Source organism: Arachis stenosperma, chromosome 7, assembly GCF_014773155.1.
Source record: "Arachis stenosperma cultivar V10309 chromosome 7, arast.V10309.gnm1.PFL2, whole genome shotgun sequence".
NCBI classification, from domain to species: Eukaryota; Viridiplantae; Streptophyta; class Magnoliopsida; order Fabales; family Fabaceae; genus Arachis; species Arachis stenosperma.
The window spans coordinates 14,237,524-14,253,933 of NC_080383.1; the positions used below are offsets into that span (position 1 = coordinate 14,237,524).

The 16,410-nt window shown below is 41.7% G+C and overlaps 1 non-coding gene across 1 annotated transcript; it reads left to right on the top strand.

Annotated features, from left to right (window-relative positions):
• Positions 1 to 569: 569 nt before the first annotated feature.
• On the top strand, positions 570 to 677 carry LOC130942630 (small nucleolar RNA R71). The gene has a single exon (XR_009071195.1). It is a non-coding gene; the product is annotated as a small nucleolar RNA R71 (small nucleolar RNA).
• The last annotated feature ends 15,733 nt before the right edge of the window (positions 678 to 16,410 follow it).

Sequence of the window (16,410 nt, forward strand, 5' to 3'; positions counted from 1 at the left end):
TGGTTCTGCTTAGAATTCTCTGTCTGTTGCTGAGAAGATGATGGAAAAGGCTTGCCATTGCTAAACCTGTTTCTTTCACCATTGTTGTTGTTGAAACCTTGTTGAGGTCTCTGTTGATCCTTCCATGAGAAATTTGGATGATTTCTCCATGAAGAATTATAGGTGTTTCCATAGGGTTCTCCCATGTAATTCACCTCTTCCATTGAAGGGTTCTCAGGATCATAAGCTTCTTCTTCAGATGAAGCATCCTTAGTACTGCCTGGTGCATTTTGCATTCCAGACAGACTTTGAGAATTCAAATTGACTTGCTGAGTCAATATTTTATTCTGAGCCAGTATGGCATTCAGAGTATCAATCTCAAGAACTCCTTTCTTCTGATTTGTCCCATTGTTCACAGGATTCCTTTCAGAAGTGTACATGAATTGGTTATTTGCAACCATTTCAATTAGTTCTTGAGCTTCTGTAGGCGTCTTCTTCAGATGAAGAGATCCTCCAGCAGAGCTATCCAAAGATATCTTGGACAGTTCAGACAGACCATCATAGAAAATACCTATGATGCTCCATTCAAAAAGCATGTCAGAGGGACATTTTCTGATCAATTGCTTGTATCTTTCCCAAGCTTCATAGAGGGATTCTCCTTCCTTTTGTCTGAAGGTTTGGACTTCCACTCTAAGCTTACTCAATTTTTTAGGTGGAAAGAACTTTGCCAAGAAGGCATTGACTAGCTTTTCCCAAGAGTTCAAGCTTTCTTTAGGTTGTGAGTCCAACCATATCCTAGCTCTGTCTCTTACAGCAAAAGGGAATAGCATTAGTCTGTAGACCTCAGGGTCAACCCCATTGGTCTTGACAGTGTCACAGATTTGCAAGAACTCAGCTAAAAACTGATGAGGATCTTCCAATGAAAGTCCATGGAACTTGCAATTCTGTTGCATTAGAGAAACTAATTGAGGCTTAAGCTCAAAGTTGTTTGCTCCAATGGCAGGGATAGAGATGCTTCTCCCATAGAAGTCGGGAGTAGGTGCAGTAAAGTCACCCAGCACCTTCCTTGCATTGTTGGCATTGTTGTTATTTTCGGCTGCCATGGGTTCTTCTCCTTTGAAGATTTCTGTTAGGTCCTCTACAGAGAGTTGTGCCTTAGCTTCTCTTAGCTTTCGCTTCAAGGTCCTTTCAGGTTCAGGGTCAGCCTCAACAAGAATGCTTTTGTCTTTGCTCCTGCTCATGTGAAAGAGAAGAGAACAAGAAAATGTGGAATCCTCTATGTCACAGTATAGAGATTCCTTGAGGTGTCAGAGGAACAGAAAAATAGAAGAAAGAGGTAGAAGAATTCAAACTTATCAAGAGAGATGGAGTTCGAATTGTTCATTGAGGAATAGTGTTAATCCATAAATAGAAGGATGTGAGAAGAGGGGAAGTAATTTTCGAAAATTAAGTTAAAAAGATTTTAAAAACATTTTGAAAAACTTGAATTGATTTTCGAAAACTAAAAGTGGGAAAGAAATCAAGTGATTTTTGAAAAAGATTTTGAAATTAGAAATCAAAAAGATATGATTGAAAACTATTTTGAAAAAGATATGATTGAAAAGATATGATTCGAAAAACAATTTTAAAAAGATTTGCATTTTAAAAATTAATGACTTGCCTAACAAGAAAAGATATGATTTAAACATTAAACCTTTCTCAACAGAAAAGGCAACATACTTGAAATGTTCAATCAAATCATTAATTGTTAGCAAGTATCTTTGAAAATGGAAAGAAATTGATTTTGAAAAGATATGATTGAAAAGATATGATTTGAAAAAGATTTGATTTTGAAAAACATTGAAAACTTGAAAAAAAATTGCATTAAAAACAGAATCTTCCCTCTTGTGCCATCCTGGCGTTAAACGCCCCGAATGGTATCCATTCTGGTGTTTAACGCCCAAAGCACTACCCTTTTGGGCGTTAAACGCCCAGCCAGGCACCCTGGCTGGCGTTTAAACGCCAGTTTTTCCTTCTTCACTGGGCGTTTTGAACGCCCAGCTTTTTCTGTATAATTCCTCTGCTGCATGTACTGAATCTTCAGTTCCCTGTATTATAGACTTGAAAATAGAACCAAGATCAAATAAACAATGCATGCAAGACACCAAACTTAAAATGAGACACTAAACTCGACAAGAAACATAAAATATTTTTTTGGCTTTTTATGATTTTGTAATTTTTTTGGATTTTTTCGAAAATTATGTGGAAAAAGAAAATAAAGGCATTAAAATTCTTAATGAGAATTCCAGGAATCATGCAATGTTAGTCTAAAGCTTTAGTCTAAAGAAATTAGACATGGATAGCCAAGCTTCAGCAGGACATTGCATTCAAGAGCTAAATTGATGAGAATCAATCAGCTTTGGTGATGATAAGATCATCACCTTGAAACACTAGAATTCATTCTTAAGAACTCTAAAAAATACCTAATCTAAGCAACAAGATGAACCGTCAGTTGTCCATACTCGAAACAATCCCCGGCAACGGCGCCAAAAACTTGGTGCACGAAATTGTGATCACTACTTTTCACAACTCAAATAATCCCTAGTAATGGCCCCAAACACTTGGTGCTCAATACCATGGCATAAACACAACTTCGCACAACTAACCAGCAAGTGCACTGGGTCGTCCAAGTAATAAACCTTACGCGAGTAAGGGTCGATCCCACGGAGATTGTTGGTATGAAGCAAGCTATGGTCACCTTGTAAATCTCAGTCAGGCAGACTCGAATGGTTATGGATGATATATGAATAAAACATAAAGATAAAGATAGAGATACTTATGTAATTCATTGGTGAGAACTTCAGATAAGCGAATGGAGATGCTTTGTCCCTTCCGTCTCTCTGCTTTCCTACTGTCTTCATCCAATCCTTCTTACTCCTTTCCATGGCAAGCTGTATGTTGGGCATCACCGTTGTCAATGGCTACAGTCCCGTCCTCTCAGTGGAAATGTTCAACGCACCCTGTCACGGCACGGCTATCCAGCTGTCGGTTCTCGATCATGTCGGAATAGAATCCAGTGATTCTTTTGCGTCTGTCACTAACGCCCCACAATCGCGAGTTTGAAGCTCGTCACAGTCATTCAATCATTGAATCCTACTCAGAATACCACAGACAAGGTTTAGACCTTCCGGATTCTCTTGAATGCCGCCATCAATTCTAGCTTATACCACGAAGATTCCGGTTAAAGAACCCAAGAGATAAACATTAGAGCCTTGTTTGCTTGTAGAACGGACGTGGTTGTCAGTCACGCGTTCATAAGTGAGAATGATGATGAGCGTCACATAATCATCATATTCATCAGGTTCTTGAGTGCGAATGAGTATCTTAGAACAAGAACAAGCTGAATTGAATAGAAGAACAATAGTAATTGCATTAATACTCGAGGTACAGCAGAGCTCCACACCTTAATCTATGGTGTGTAGAAACTCCACCGTTGAAAATACATAAGAACAAGGTCTAGGCATGGCCGTGAAGCCAGCCTCCCAATGATCTAAGATAGCATAAGACTAAAGATAGCTACCAAGATGATCTAAGAACTAGACGTCCCAAGATGAAAATACAATAGTAAAAGGTCTTACTTATAGAGAACTAGTAGCCTAGGGTTTACAAAGATGAGTAAATGACATAAAAATTCACTTCCGGGCCCACTTGGTGTGTGCTTGGGCTGAGCATTGAAGCATTTTTGTGTAGAGACTCTTCTTGGAGTTAAACGCCAGCTTTTGTGCCAGTTTGGGCGTTTAACTCCCATTCTTGTGCCAGTTCCGGCGTTTAACGCCGGGCATTCTTGAGCTGATTTGGAACGCCGGTTTGGGCCATCAAATATCGATCAAAGTATGGACTATTATACATTGCTGGAAAGCCCAGGATGTCTACTTTCCAACGCCGTTGAGAGCGCGCCAATTGGGCTTCTGTAGCTCCAGAAAATCCACTTCGAGTGCAGAGAGGTCAGAATCCAACAACATCTGCAGTCCTTTTCAGTCTCTGAATCAGATTTTTGCTCAGGTCCTTCAATTTCAGCCAGAAAATACCTGAAATCACAGAAAAACACACAAATTCATAGTAAAGTCCAGAAAAGTGAATTTTAACTAAAAACTAATAAAAATATAAGAAAAACTAACTAAAACATACTAAAAATATACTAAAAACAATGCCAAAAAGCGTATAAATTATCCGCTCATCAATGGTCAAACAAGGCATTGTTTTGGGACACATAGTCTCAAAAGAAGGCATCTCCGTAGATCCGGCAAAAATAAATGTCATATCTAGTTTACCTTACCCCTCCTCCGAGAGGGAAGTCCGCTCTTTTCTTGGACATGCAGGATTCTACCGGAGATTCATCAAAGACTTTAGCACGGTGGCCTTACCTCTTTCTCGACTACTACAAAAGGACACTGAATTTGAGCTAAGCAAGGAATGTATGGAAGCATATGACAAACTTAAAGTAGCATTGACACAAGCTCCTATTGTGCGAGGACCAAACTGGACTCAACCATTTGAAATCATGTGTGATGCTTCGAATTATGCGATAGGAGCCGCGTTAGCACAACGCGAGGGTAAGATTCCCTATGTCATAGCTTATGCTTCCAAAACACTAGACGGAGCCCAATCCAACTACACTACTACCGAAAAGAAACTCCTAGCTATTGTTTTTGCTTTGGACAAGTTCCGAGCCTATCTTCTTGGTTCCAAGGTTGTAGTGTACTCGGATCACGCGGCACTAAAATACTTGTTGGCCAAAAAGGAATCAAAGCCGAGATTAATTCGTTGGGTGCTTTTGTTACAAGAATTTGACTTGGAGATCAAGGATAGGAGTGGTTCCCAAAACCTAGTGGCGGACCATCTAAGTCGCCTCGAACACACAAAAGGCGACACCACTCCTATCAATGACTCCTTTCCTTTAGATGCTTTGCACGCAATCTCGGAAGTAGTTCCTTGGTATGCCCCAATAGCAAACTACTTGGTTTCACGCACTTTCCCTCCCAATCTCAACAAACACAAAAAGGATAAGCTGAAAAGCGAATCCAAATACTATATTTGTGACAATCCCTATTTTTGGAGGTGTGGAGCGGACCAAATAGTGCGACGGTGCATACCTCAAACCGAATTCCAAGCAATCTTGGACGCTTGCCATGCTTCCGAAGAAGGTGGCCACTACGGCCCCCAAAGAACGGCAAGAAAGGTCCTCGATTGCGGATTTTGGTGGCCAACTCTTCTCAAAGATGCTTCCCTCTATTGCAAATCTTATCCCCAATGCATTCGGTTTGGAAATATTTTCAAGAAGGACGAAATTCCCCAACAAAATATGCTTTTTTGTGAAATCTTTGACGTATGGGGAATCGACTTCATGGGACCATTTCCAAATTCCAATGGCTTTCTCTACATCTTGTTAGCCGTCGATTATGTGTCAAAATGGGTGGAGGCAATCCCCACCCGAACGGATGACGCTCATGTTGTTTATTCTTTTGTGAGGAACAATATCACTTGTCGCTTTGGCTCCCCAAGAGCAATCATAAGTGACCAAGGATCCCACTTTTGCAACAAAAAAATGGACAGCCTCATGAGAAAATATGGCATCATACACAAAATTGCCACGGCTTACCACCCTCAGACAAATGGCCAAGCCGAAGTTTCTAACCGGGAAATCAAGCATGTGTTGGAAAGGATTGTGAAGCCGAATAGGAAGGATTGGAGCACTAAACTCTCCGATGCACTTTGGGCCTATCGAACGGCTTACAAGACACCCATTGGCATGAGCCCCTTTAGGCTTGTATATGGTAAAGCATGCCACTTACCGGTAGAAATTGAACACAAAGCTTATTGGGCCATAAAGGAATGTAATATGAGCTTGGGCGGGGCCGGAGTAGAGAGAAAGCTTCAATTAGCGGAATTGGAATGCTTGAGATTAGAGGCTTATGACAACTCTAGACTTTACAAGGAAAAGATGAAAGCCATCCATGACAAGAACATTAGTAGAAGGGAATTCCGACCCGGTGAACTAGTCCTTCTCTATAACTCAAGGTTGAGATTACTACCCGGAAAGCTTAGATCAAGGTGGGATGGACCCTACCAAGTGGAGAAAGTAGAACCTTATGGGGTCTACCACTTGCGCCACCCATCAAGTCCGGACATTTTTAAGGTAAATGGGCACCGTCTCAAATTGTATCATGGTGAGCAAAGAAAGAACTCCAAGGAATTTGATGTGTTCCTCTTGAGGGATGCACCTCTTGAACAAGAACTTTGAGCTATGGAAAGTCCAACTTAAGGACGGTAAACAAAAGTGCTCGGTGGGAGACACCCCACCATGGTAAGATCTTCCTTTGTACATAGCCATTGCATCATTGACACTTGCTTAACATTTGACTTCATGTTTGTAAGTTAGATTTCAATTTCAATTCTCCTTCATTTGTTGAGTTCATTGGTAGTTTATCAAGTTAAAACGCCCTGCTATAGTGCTTAAGTGGCTGCTTGGGGGGTTGGAATGTTATAAGTGGTGCAAGGACATGCAAATTTCGAAAAGGCACCCTTCTGCGCGTGCGCGCACCTGGCGCGTACGCGCCCTTGAAGCATTTGACGACCATCCACGCAGACGCGCACCGTGCGCGGACGCGTGGGTTGCAAAAAACACCCCTCCATACATTTACCCGAGAGTTACGCCCACACCATGCCAGCACCATGTCTGAAGCATAGGCCACTCGCGCGCGCGCGCACATGGCGCATACGCGCACTTGGGCGAAATCTGCAGATCGACGAGCTAGCGTACCGTGCGCGTCCGTGTCGATCACCTTGTTGCACTCTTGGTACATATTCCAGAGAGTTAAGCCACTCTCGGGCCCGCACTAAGCCACCGGCCCAGCACTTTTGCCGCGTGCGCGCACCTGGCGCGCCCGCGTCCATACACTACCAACGCAAGGTGCGCGCGCGCGCCTAGGCCGCGCACGCGCCCCTTGTTCTGCACCCTCCTCTAGGCCACTCCACAGAGAGTTAGGCCCACCCCAGGCCCATCTCATGCCTGGGGCATAACCACGTTGACGCGTACGCGCACTGTGCGCGCGCGCGCCAACAGCCCTGTAGCCAACTTCTGGTACCTCGTCCAGAGAGTTGTGCCACCTCTATGCCACCCCTGTGCTGCCAGCCCAAGAGCATGGGCGCGTGCGCGCAGCGTACGCGCGCGCACCCCCACTCCACCTCGCTTCCTTGTGCGAGCGCACACCGTGCGCGCACGCGCGGGTGATCGGCGCCAACTTAAGAAGGGGCATACTTACCCCCTTCATTCTTCTTCCCCTTTCTCTCTTCTTCCCATTCCTTCTACTACCCATCCACCCACTACCATTTCTTCTTCTCAACCACCTTCTACCACCTACCTCCGGTGGCCCCACATTAACCATCCACTCTCCATCACTCCACTCTACAACTTCTTCTTCCATATCCTTTTCCATCTCTCAAGGTACTTTACTAAGCTACCCTCTTACTCCACCTATCTCTTTTGATTCTTAATCATTTAGTTTCATTTTCTCTTAGGTAGCTTCCTTCCTTTTCTCCTTTTTTTTTAGTTACTTCTTTAGGGTGTTTTTGTTTTTCTTTCTCTCTTTTTCAATTTAACTCTTCATTGGCATTTGGATCTCAACTTCTCTTACATTAGTAAATGAGATGTGTTGCTTGCTTTTCTTACAATCACTGTTCACTGTAGTCATTAATAATGGATTGAGGAATGTTACATTGCTTTCACTTTCACCTAATCACATACTACTAAGAGGATGCACGCCAAGTGTTCGACGAAAGGCATACTTAAGTTTTGAGCTCATTGTGACTTTTGGGTGCATCCCCACTTTCTCCAATCCATTCACTCACATTTTATTAACTTGCTTTCCATTTGTGGTCCTTAAGGGCATATGCTTCTCATGCTTCTTACTTGCATGCTTAAACCACCCTTGTACCACATGAAAATGATTTGCCTTGCTCTTCACATGTTATCTTAGTTACATGTTGCAGCTGTCATGTAACAATGATACCCATATTCTATGGCATAACTTTTCATTGCATAATCGCATTTAATTACACTTCTTTGGGTTTGATGTTATCCCCTTTCTTTGCTTTCACAGGATGGTCATCAAAAAGAACAAAGGGAAAGCCCCCAAGAAGCCAGCTTCCAATAAAGCGCGCCAAGAACTAACGGCCAAGCCACTCTTAAAGAAGACTAAGGGCCCCGTTGATGTTCTAGAGAAGGACAACCCTCCAAAGGATTCAAACAAGTTCCCCAACCGTTACTGCGAACTTGTTTACTCAAGAATGATTGAAAGGAATTATCACCTGGAGCCCCTTCTAGTCCTATCGGCTCACCTCAATCCGATTGTGATGCCACACATTGACCGGAGGCAATGGGGGTTCCTCTTGAGGCAACCAAAGGAGGCCAATCTCTCATGGGTGGTGGAATTCTACTCCAACTACCACTCACCCCTTCTCACATCAATATTTGTGCGCCGAAAGCAAGTGTCGGTCACAGTGGATACCATCCGAGAAGTCCTTGGGATTGGGCCGTTGACGATTGGATATGATGCCTACCAAGAAGTCTTGGCTACATGCGATGACCGTGCGTTCAATTGGGGCACGATCCTCCGCGTAATTGCTTTGCCCGACGCATATTGGATTCGAGGGACCATAAAGCAAAGACCAAAGGGTTTAGATGTCCGCCACCTCACTCAAGAAGCCACGGCATGGGCCCAAATTCTAGCTCACTACGTGCTCCCAAGCACACATGGGTCATCCATTACCGCCGAGCTTGCCTTATTGATATGGTGCATCTTAACCGAAAAACCGGTCGACATTTCGCATGCCATTCGCCAATCCATGGGGCGCATTCATGCCAAGAGAAATCTGCCGTTTCCCGCTATGGTGACCGAATTAGTCGCAAAGGCCGGCGTCAACCGAGAGGCTAAGGATAGGAGAACCTCAATTCCGGTCGAAGTTGATGTTATTCCGACCAAGAGGTGCCTCAAACCTCCGGAAATCACCAATGACATTGGACTACCCACACCAACTCGCAACACTACCACATCATCTACACCACAAAAATCAGCCACCCAACGCCTTGAAGACCTTCACAAGAAATTGGACCGTTATGAGAGGCGTAACCAACGCCGATATACTCATGTGAAGAAACTTCTAAGCGTAGTCACCCCACCCATGGAAGAACCAGATATCTCCACATCCACCGCAACTTCAAGCGGAGATAGCGATGACATTGGAGATGAGGGACACTCGGGACTCGACCACCCATTGCGCCTAACCTATAGCACGGAGGACCGTGCTAAGTTTTAAGTGTGGGGAGGTCGGCCGACCGATCTCCGTAGGTAACATCTGAATAAATTTTTATTCCTTGAACTCCTTTGTAATTAGGAAAGGTTGCATGATTAGGTTTTAGTTGACACCATTCGCATGATAAGTTTACTTGGTTGGAACAATGAAACTCTTTCTTAGGAAACCAACACTTTGGGGCAACCGTGGCATTGCCAATTTTAAACACTTTGATGCCAAATTTGCATGAAGAATTATATTTTGGAACATGAATTTTGAGTTAAGAACACAAGCTAGTGAGTTTTGAGCCTAATTGCGTGGTTATATCTTATAACCACTTATTCTCCTTCTTGTGTGCATTATTCTCTTTCTATGATTGTAATCCTTGATTTGTTTGATTCTTTGTGTCCAGTATTCTGTGTATTCATGCATTTACATGATTGAGGCCATCATTTCATTAGCCCACTTACCCAAATGGCCTTGCCTTTGATCTTCCTTTGTTAGCCAAATTTGAGCCTACGATTAACCCACTTTGTTCTTAATTTAGCACATCACAAGCCGTAAAGCGAAAAACAATGAATGTCCTTGATTTGGATCTTTGATTAGCTTAGGCTAGTGTGTGTGAGTATCATTCAAGTGTAGGAACCTTGGGACATTGGGTGAATTAAAGGGTAGTTTTGTATTTTTATTGAAATTCTTGGAAATTGGGTACATGCTCATGTATTGATCAATTGTAAAACCTTATGCATTGATGCTCTTGTATATAGGAAGAAAGAAAAAAAAAGGGGAAAACAAAAGAAAAAGAAAAGAAAAGAAAAGAGAGAAGAAAAACAATATGGAAAAGAAAAAATATATATATATATATATATAGAAAAGAAAAAGAGAAAAAGAGAAGAAAAGAAAGAAATAGAAAAAGGGGACAAAATACCCCAAAGTAATGCTCAAATGAAAGTCAATGCATATGTGTTGTGAAATGAAAAGGGAATGCATGAGTATGCGGAAAGGTGAAGAATGGGTAGTTAGGTTAGAACTTAATTGTATAGGATGTCGTAGGTTAGATGGGGAGTCTAAGCCTATCAAAGATTCAAATCTCAAGCTCACTTGACCAAATATGCATCCTACCTTAACCCTAGCCCCATTACAACCTAAGGAAAAGACCTCATGATAATTGTATGCATGCATTGAATAATTTTTGATTGTTAGAAGAAAAACAAATCTTGGAAAGCATGATTAGGGGAGAATTGAGTGAATCAACCCCAAACACCGAGCGACTAGAGTGCAAACACTTCCGGTGAGGGTTCGATGCTCAATTCCTTGATTCCCGGCTCTCACGAGCATTCCGCATGCAAAGTTGCATATATTGCATTTGATGCTAAAAAAAATTGGCAAGTCCTATACATTGACCACCATCGTGTCCCATGTGCTCGCATATATCATAAGAAATTCGATTTGTTCCTGACCAAGTAGATAATAGCACTAGTCATTGATGACAGGTCATCATATACCCATTTTTCAAGCTAATTTCACTTGTTTTATTAGTCTTTATGCACTTTCTTGCATCCTAAGTAAGTGATTTGGAGTGAAAATGCATAACTTCTTTAAATCAAACAACCACCATGAAATTAATGTTAACTCATGAGGTTTAAGCTGAATTTAATTGATTTTTAATTGATTTATAAGCCTTGTGAATTTAGTGATACTTTGAGTGGTTGTTTTGGTTTATTGTAGGTGAAGAAAAGAAGAAAAGAGGAAAGCGTGGCTTAAGAAAGCGTGGCCCAAGAGAGGAAAAGTGTGGCGCATGGAAGGGAGGAAGCAAGCATTGCCCTCCACAAGGGCACACTGCCCTCTAGGAAGGCAACATGAGCAAGCAAGCCTTGAGAGGCAACACTGCCCTGCCCACGACAAGGGCAGAGCACAAATTTATGCCAGGGATCAAGAGGAGCTAAAACACTGCCCTGCCCTCCTCAAGGGCAATATCGGGCTCAACAAAGGAAGAAATCCAAAGAAAAAGCTCACCATTGCTTGCCACAAGGATCGAACACGGCACCATGAGGAAGCAAGGAACTAAGCCTTACTTTGGTGCTAAGAAAATCAAGGAAAAGAGGTAGTGTGTGTGTCACCCGAGTTTCGAACACGGGGCTTCAATTTGGAAACATTTCCCTGCCCTCCGCGAGGGCAGGGCAGCATCTTGTGGTGCACGGCCAGCGCACCATTCTGGCGCATCAAGGAAAGTCTTGGCAGCACCAGCAGCACGCACGGGCATCATTCTGGCGCACCAAAAATTTCTGCCCTGCCCTCCACAAGGGCAGGGCAGCATCCTGCAGCACCATCACGCACACACCAACACACCAAGGGACGCACGCACCATTTTCTGCCCTGCCCTCCACAATGGCAGGGCAGCCTCCTGGAAGCAACTTTTCTTGGGCTGAAATTGGATTAAAAATCCAATAAAATTCATTTCTTCACCAAATCAAAAGCCCATCCAAATTCCAAAATCCAAGAATAGAAAGTGTATAAATAGGAGTTAGTTTAATGTAATTAAAAACCTTTTACTTTACTTTTGAACTTTGAACTTTCTTTTGAGCTTTGAATCTTCACTTTTACTTTGGGAATTCTTGAATTTTCTCTTGGAGATTTCACTGAGATTTCTGAGAATTGGGGAGGAGAATTGATCTCTCTTCTTCCTTGTTCTTGATTGAGCATTTCTACTTTTCTTGTTTGAGTCTTGGGTGTTAAGAATTGAGAAAATTCTGTCTCAATCTCCACTCAAGATCTCTTTAATTTCTCTTCTGCATAATTGAGTTCAAACACATTTCCTTTACTGCTTCTTCTTTAATTCCTTTTTAATTGCTTTGAGAATTTGGATCTGGGAAGGCAATTGAGATCTAGGCTTTGCTACCTAGTCTCTGGAGTCCTGAGATCACATTTTCCTTTTGGTTCTTCTGTGAACCTCTGCTGCAATCCCTTTCCATTCTCTGTTTGAATTTTAAGTATTTCTAATTCATCTTCTGCTTTATTACTTGCTGCACTTTAATTTCCATTGCTTAAATTCTGAAATCCCAATCCTCAAATCCCTTTTCATTATTGCAATTTATATTTCTTGCTCTTTAATTTACTGCAATTTACATTTCTTGCACTTTAAGTTTCAGTCATTTAATTTCTTGTTCTTTAAGATTCAGCACCTTTACTTCTAAGTCTCTTTGATTTCTGTAATTCATCCCTCTCCCTTTACATTTCCTGTTGTTTACTTACTGTTGGATACAAAATCACTCAACCAATACTTGATTCGCTTGACTAAATCAACCACTAAACTAAAATTGCTCAATCCTTCAATCCCTGTGGGATCGACCTCACTCATGTGAGTTATTATTACTTGATGCGACCCGGTACACTTGCCGGTGAGTTTTGTGTCGGATCGTTTTCCGCTCATCAGTCATAGTTGCATTCATATAAGTAGGTTGCACTTCATGAGTCTTATATTCTTATGATCCCTCGGTCTTCTGAGTTTCTTTTGCACTTCTCTAAGCATGAGGACATGCTAGGATTTAAGTGTGGGGAGGTTGATAAATCCCATTTTGAGGGTTTATCTTGTGCCGATTTCAGGGGTTTTATCAATGATTCCACACACTTTCTATATGAAAATACAAGATTTTGTGTTCCTTTCCTAATTTTGCCCCATGGATGAAAACATGCTTATTTTGCACTAAAATAGATACATTTCTAATCTTCTTTTGATGCCATTCGATGCCGTGACCTGTGTGTTAAGTGGTTTCAGAATATAGGGCAGGGATGGACTGGAAGAGAGAAGGAGGACGGGTGCAAAGGAAGGGGCGCATGAGAATTGAGCCTTGGAAATCTCAGCATGGGCGCGTGTACGCACTTGACGCGTCCGCGTGGATGAAGCAACTAGAAGTCGAAGCCAAGAGCCAAGCCACAAGCCGGCTTACGTAGCGGCTAAGCCATGATCTCCATGGGCGCGCACGCGCACATCACGCCTCCACGCACATTACAAGATGCCTCAGTGGCGCGCGCGCGCGTACCTTGCGCGTGCGCGCCGATGTTCGAATATGATTTTTTTAAGAAGTCACGTGACTTAGGCATGGAGGTAGTTGGGAATCCCATTTTGGGGAAATGCCTTGGCGGGAAAAAGCTTAAGAAGACCAAAGAAGGAAGGGTTAAGGACTCTTAGTTCATTTTTTCTAGATTTTTAGATTTTTTTGAGGGATAGTTAGTTACACTCTTGGAGAAGGAGAGAGAGATTCCAAGCTTTCACTAGGGTTCATCTTCATCCAATTTCTGAATTTTCAATCACTCTTTGGTGAGATCCATTACAATTCTCACTTCACTTTGTTCATGTCATAGATTTTCTTCTCCAATTTCAAGTAGTAGTTGTAATTGCTCAATTCTCATAGATCTAGAATTCAACTTTGTAGTTTTGGATTTCATCAATACTTTGAGAATTTGATTTTCATTGTTGCTCTTTGATACTTGTTGTTAGTTCCTTGTGTTGCAATACTTTTAATTCTACTTTTCTTCTCATTTTACTATGACTTTCTTTCTTGCTCATCAAATGTTTGATAAAATGTCAACACTAGTTATGGAGTAGAAATTTCTCACTTGGCATAGGGTTGGGCCATTAGAAGAAGTTGAATAGTTGTGTCAATTGTTGATTTGGAATTAGGTATTGCTAATTGACTTGGAGTGCACTAAAGCTAGATTCCCATGAGGTGAAGCTAGGACTTGTGACTCAAGTTGATTATTTTCATTTGACTTTCCTCTATACCTAGGGGATAACTAAATGAAGCAAGGCCTAATTGTTGTCATCATTGAATAAACTATAAGGATAGAAATTCTAATGCCAACCCTAAGCCAAGTCTTTTAATGATTGATTGTTTGTTTCCCATTACTTTGCTAAAACCTTCAAAGAATCCTAACAAGGCTTTCTAATCAATAAGATGCACACTTTGGCAATTCCAAGGGAGGACGACTCGGGAGACTAGTACTCTCGGATATAGATTGTAGGATTGTTTGGTACGAGATTTAAGTGTCGATTAGACTATACTCACGATCATATTCCTCTTTGAATTCTAATTCGGCATGCTAAATTTCGTTTATCAGGGACATGGGCAAGAGGAGGAAGAGGAGAAGTAGGAATTGGATTTACCAAAATTGGCTGGGAGGAAGTCGCCAAACCTGAGCTTTGAAGCCGAGGAGGAGTGGCAGAGGTTTCGGAAAAACTCTACCACAACCTCATCTACCTCGTCCAAATCTACCAAGCCATATTTCTCTACGAGGGAAGTCTCGACCCAGTATAGAGAAAATCAAGGATCATTATTTTCATTTAGAAAAAATGGATGATGACCTTTAACTGCTTAAACTTTAAAGAAGAAATTTTTGAAGTCATGAAAAGACTCATGAAAAATGAAAAAAAATTTTTGGCCTTGTATAACTCGGAAGGAAATCCACTGCTGTTTATTTTTGGCACTAAAAGGCTAAATGAAAAAGATAGAAAAAGGTCTTTAAAGAGATCGAAAAATCAAGTGCATGGCTAACAAGCTGGTAAATCTTGAGGAAACTCCAGAAATTGGAGTGAAGTTGGGAAGGAGCTACCCCACAGTAGGATAACACCTCTATCTCGAAGTCGGAAAAGGGAAAAGTAACCCCTAAACGGGTGAATAGACAGTCGTATACAAAAAAGATGTGGGGATCAGAATCGTTCATTCTCCCACAGTAAACCCGGTCCTTTGAGTCTGGGGCCACTAATTCATACTTTGCCTCATCGACATCAGAAATGCATATCCTATGGTGTTTACAAAGTTCAGTTACAAAAATATTATCGACAATGGGGTGTTCAAACAAGACGGAAGAATCTATCCATCTTAACAGAGCCTCCATAAACCGGGAAGACATTTTCAGAAATGGGAGATGATATACAAGAAGATATACCTACATTACATAAAGAACAAACAACTATCAAAAGCAGATTTTGAAACAAGACAGTCCTTTCCCAAACAAAGCAACCAATTGCATCAAAAGAAACAATTTTTGTAAGAAGAAAAACACAAAAATCCCAAAGTCTCCTACAAGCAAATAGTGAAAGCACCACCAAAACCTACTCAGAATCTCTTCCTCCATTACTCAGTACACTCAATAAAAACAACGAAGCCAATAAAGAGTGAAAAGTAACGAAAGACTAATCTTTCTTGGAGGAAAACTGACAACAAGAAGGAAGGGGATGTCAAAAACGCTGAAAATCCCATGAATGGAAACAGCAAACACCAAAGTGCGAAGATCTTTCGAACAAGGAAGAAAGTACGAAGGAAAAATTTGAAAAGAAGAAAGAGAAAGAGACGAAAGGCATTTATAACATACTAGGGGCATGATTGTAAAACGATGCAATCATTAAAAGAGTGCGCCGTTACCAATGTAACTGCCTCCACGTGTAAATGTAAAAAGCCAAACGGACGCGACGGTTGGTAAGACATGACGATTGATGATTTAAAATCACGTCGATTTTTCAACTTGAAATCATGTCGGTTCCTCAACTCGAGAAGAGGATAACGACTTAGGCAATCCCGAGCACTATCAATACTCAAGTCCAACTCCTAATGAAGAGATTGGACTCGAGTAGGGGCACTGTTCATACCCTGACCCAAATCATAAGCTAGACCCAAATTAAGCTAAAAGGCCCAATCATGAAGGTGTTGGGAATAAGACACCATTCCCCCTTGAGAAAACACCTTTGACAGAGAAATAAAATAGACACAATCACAACACAAGAATTTAACGTGAAAACTCCAATTACCGGAGAAAAAACCACGGCCGTTGTCAAATGACAACTAGAGAATATCACTATGTGAAAATTGTTACAACACATAGACTTCTTTCTCTCTAACACCGGCACCCCAGTACACCCACACTCTCTCAAAGCAAATATCTAACTACACCTCACAACACTCTCTAATCAAAGAGTATAGAGGAAAAGAAAAATCAGATACAAGCTTAAAGTGTTTCTGACTGGTGCAAAAACAAATAGAGAACTTAGCCTCATATTTATAGCCTAGGCCACCCACTCCATTTGCTATCCTAAGCAATGTGGGA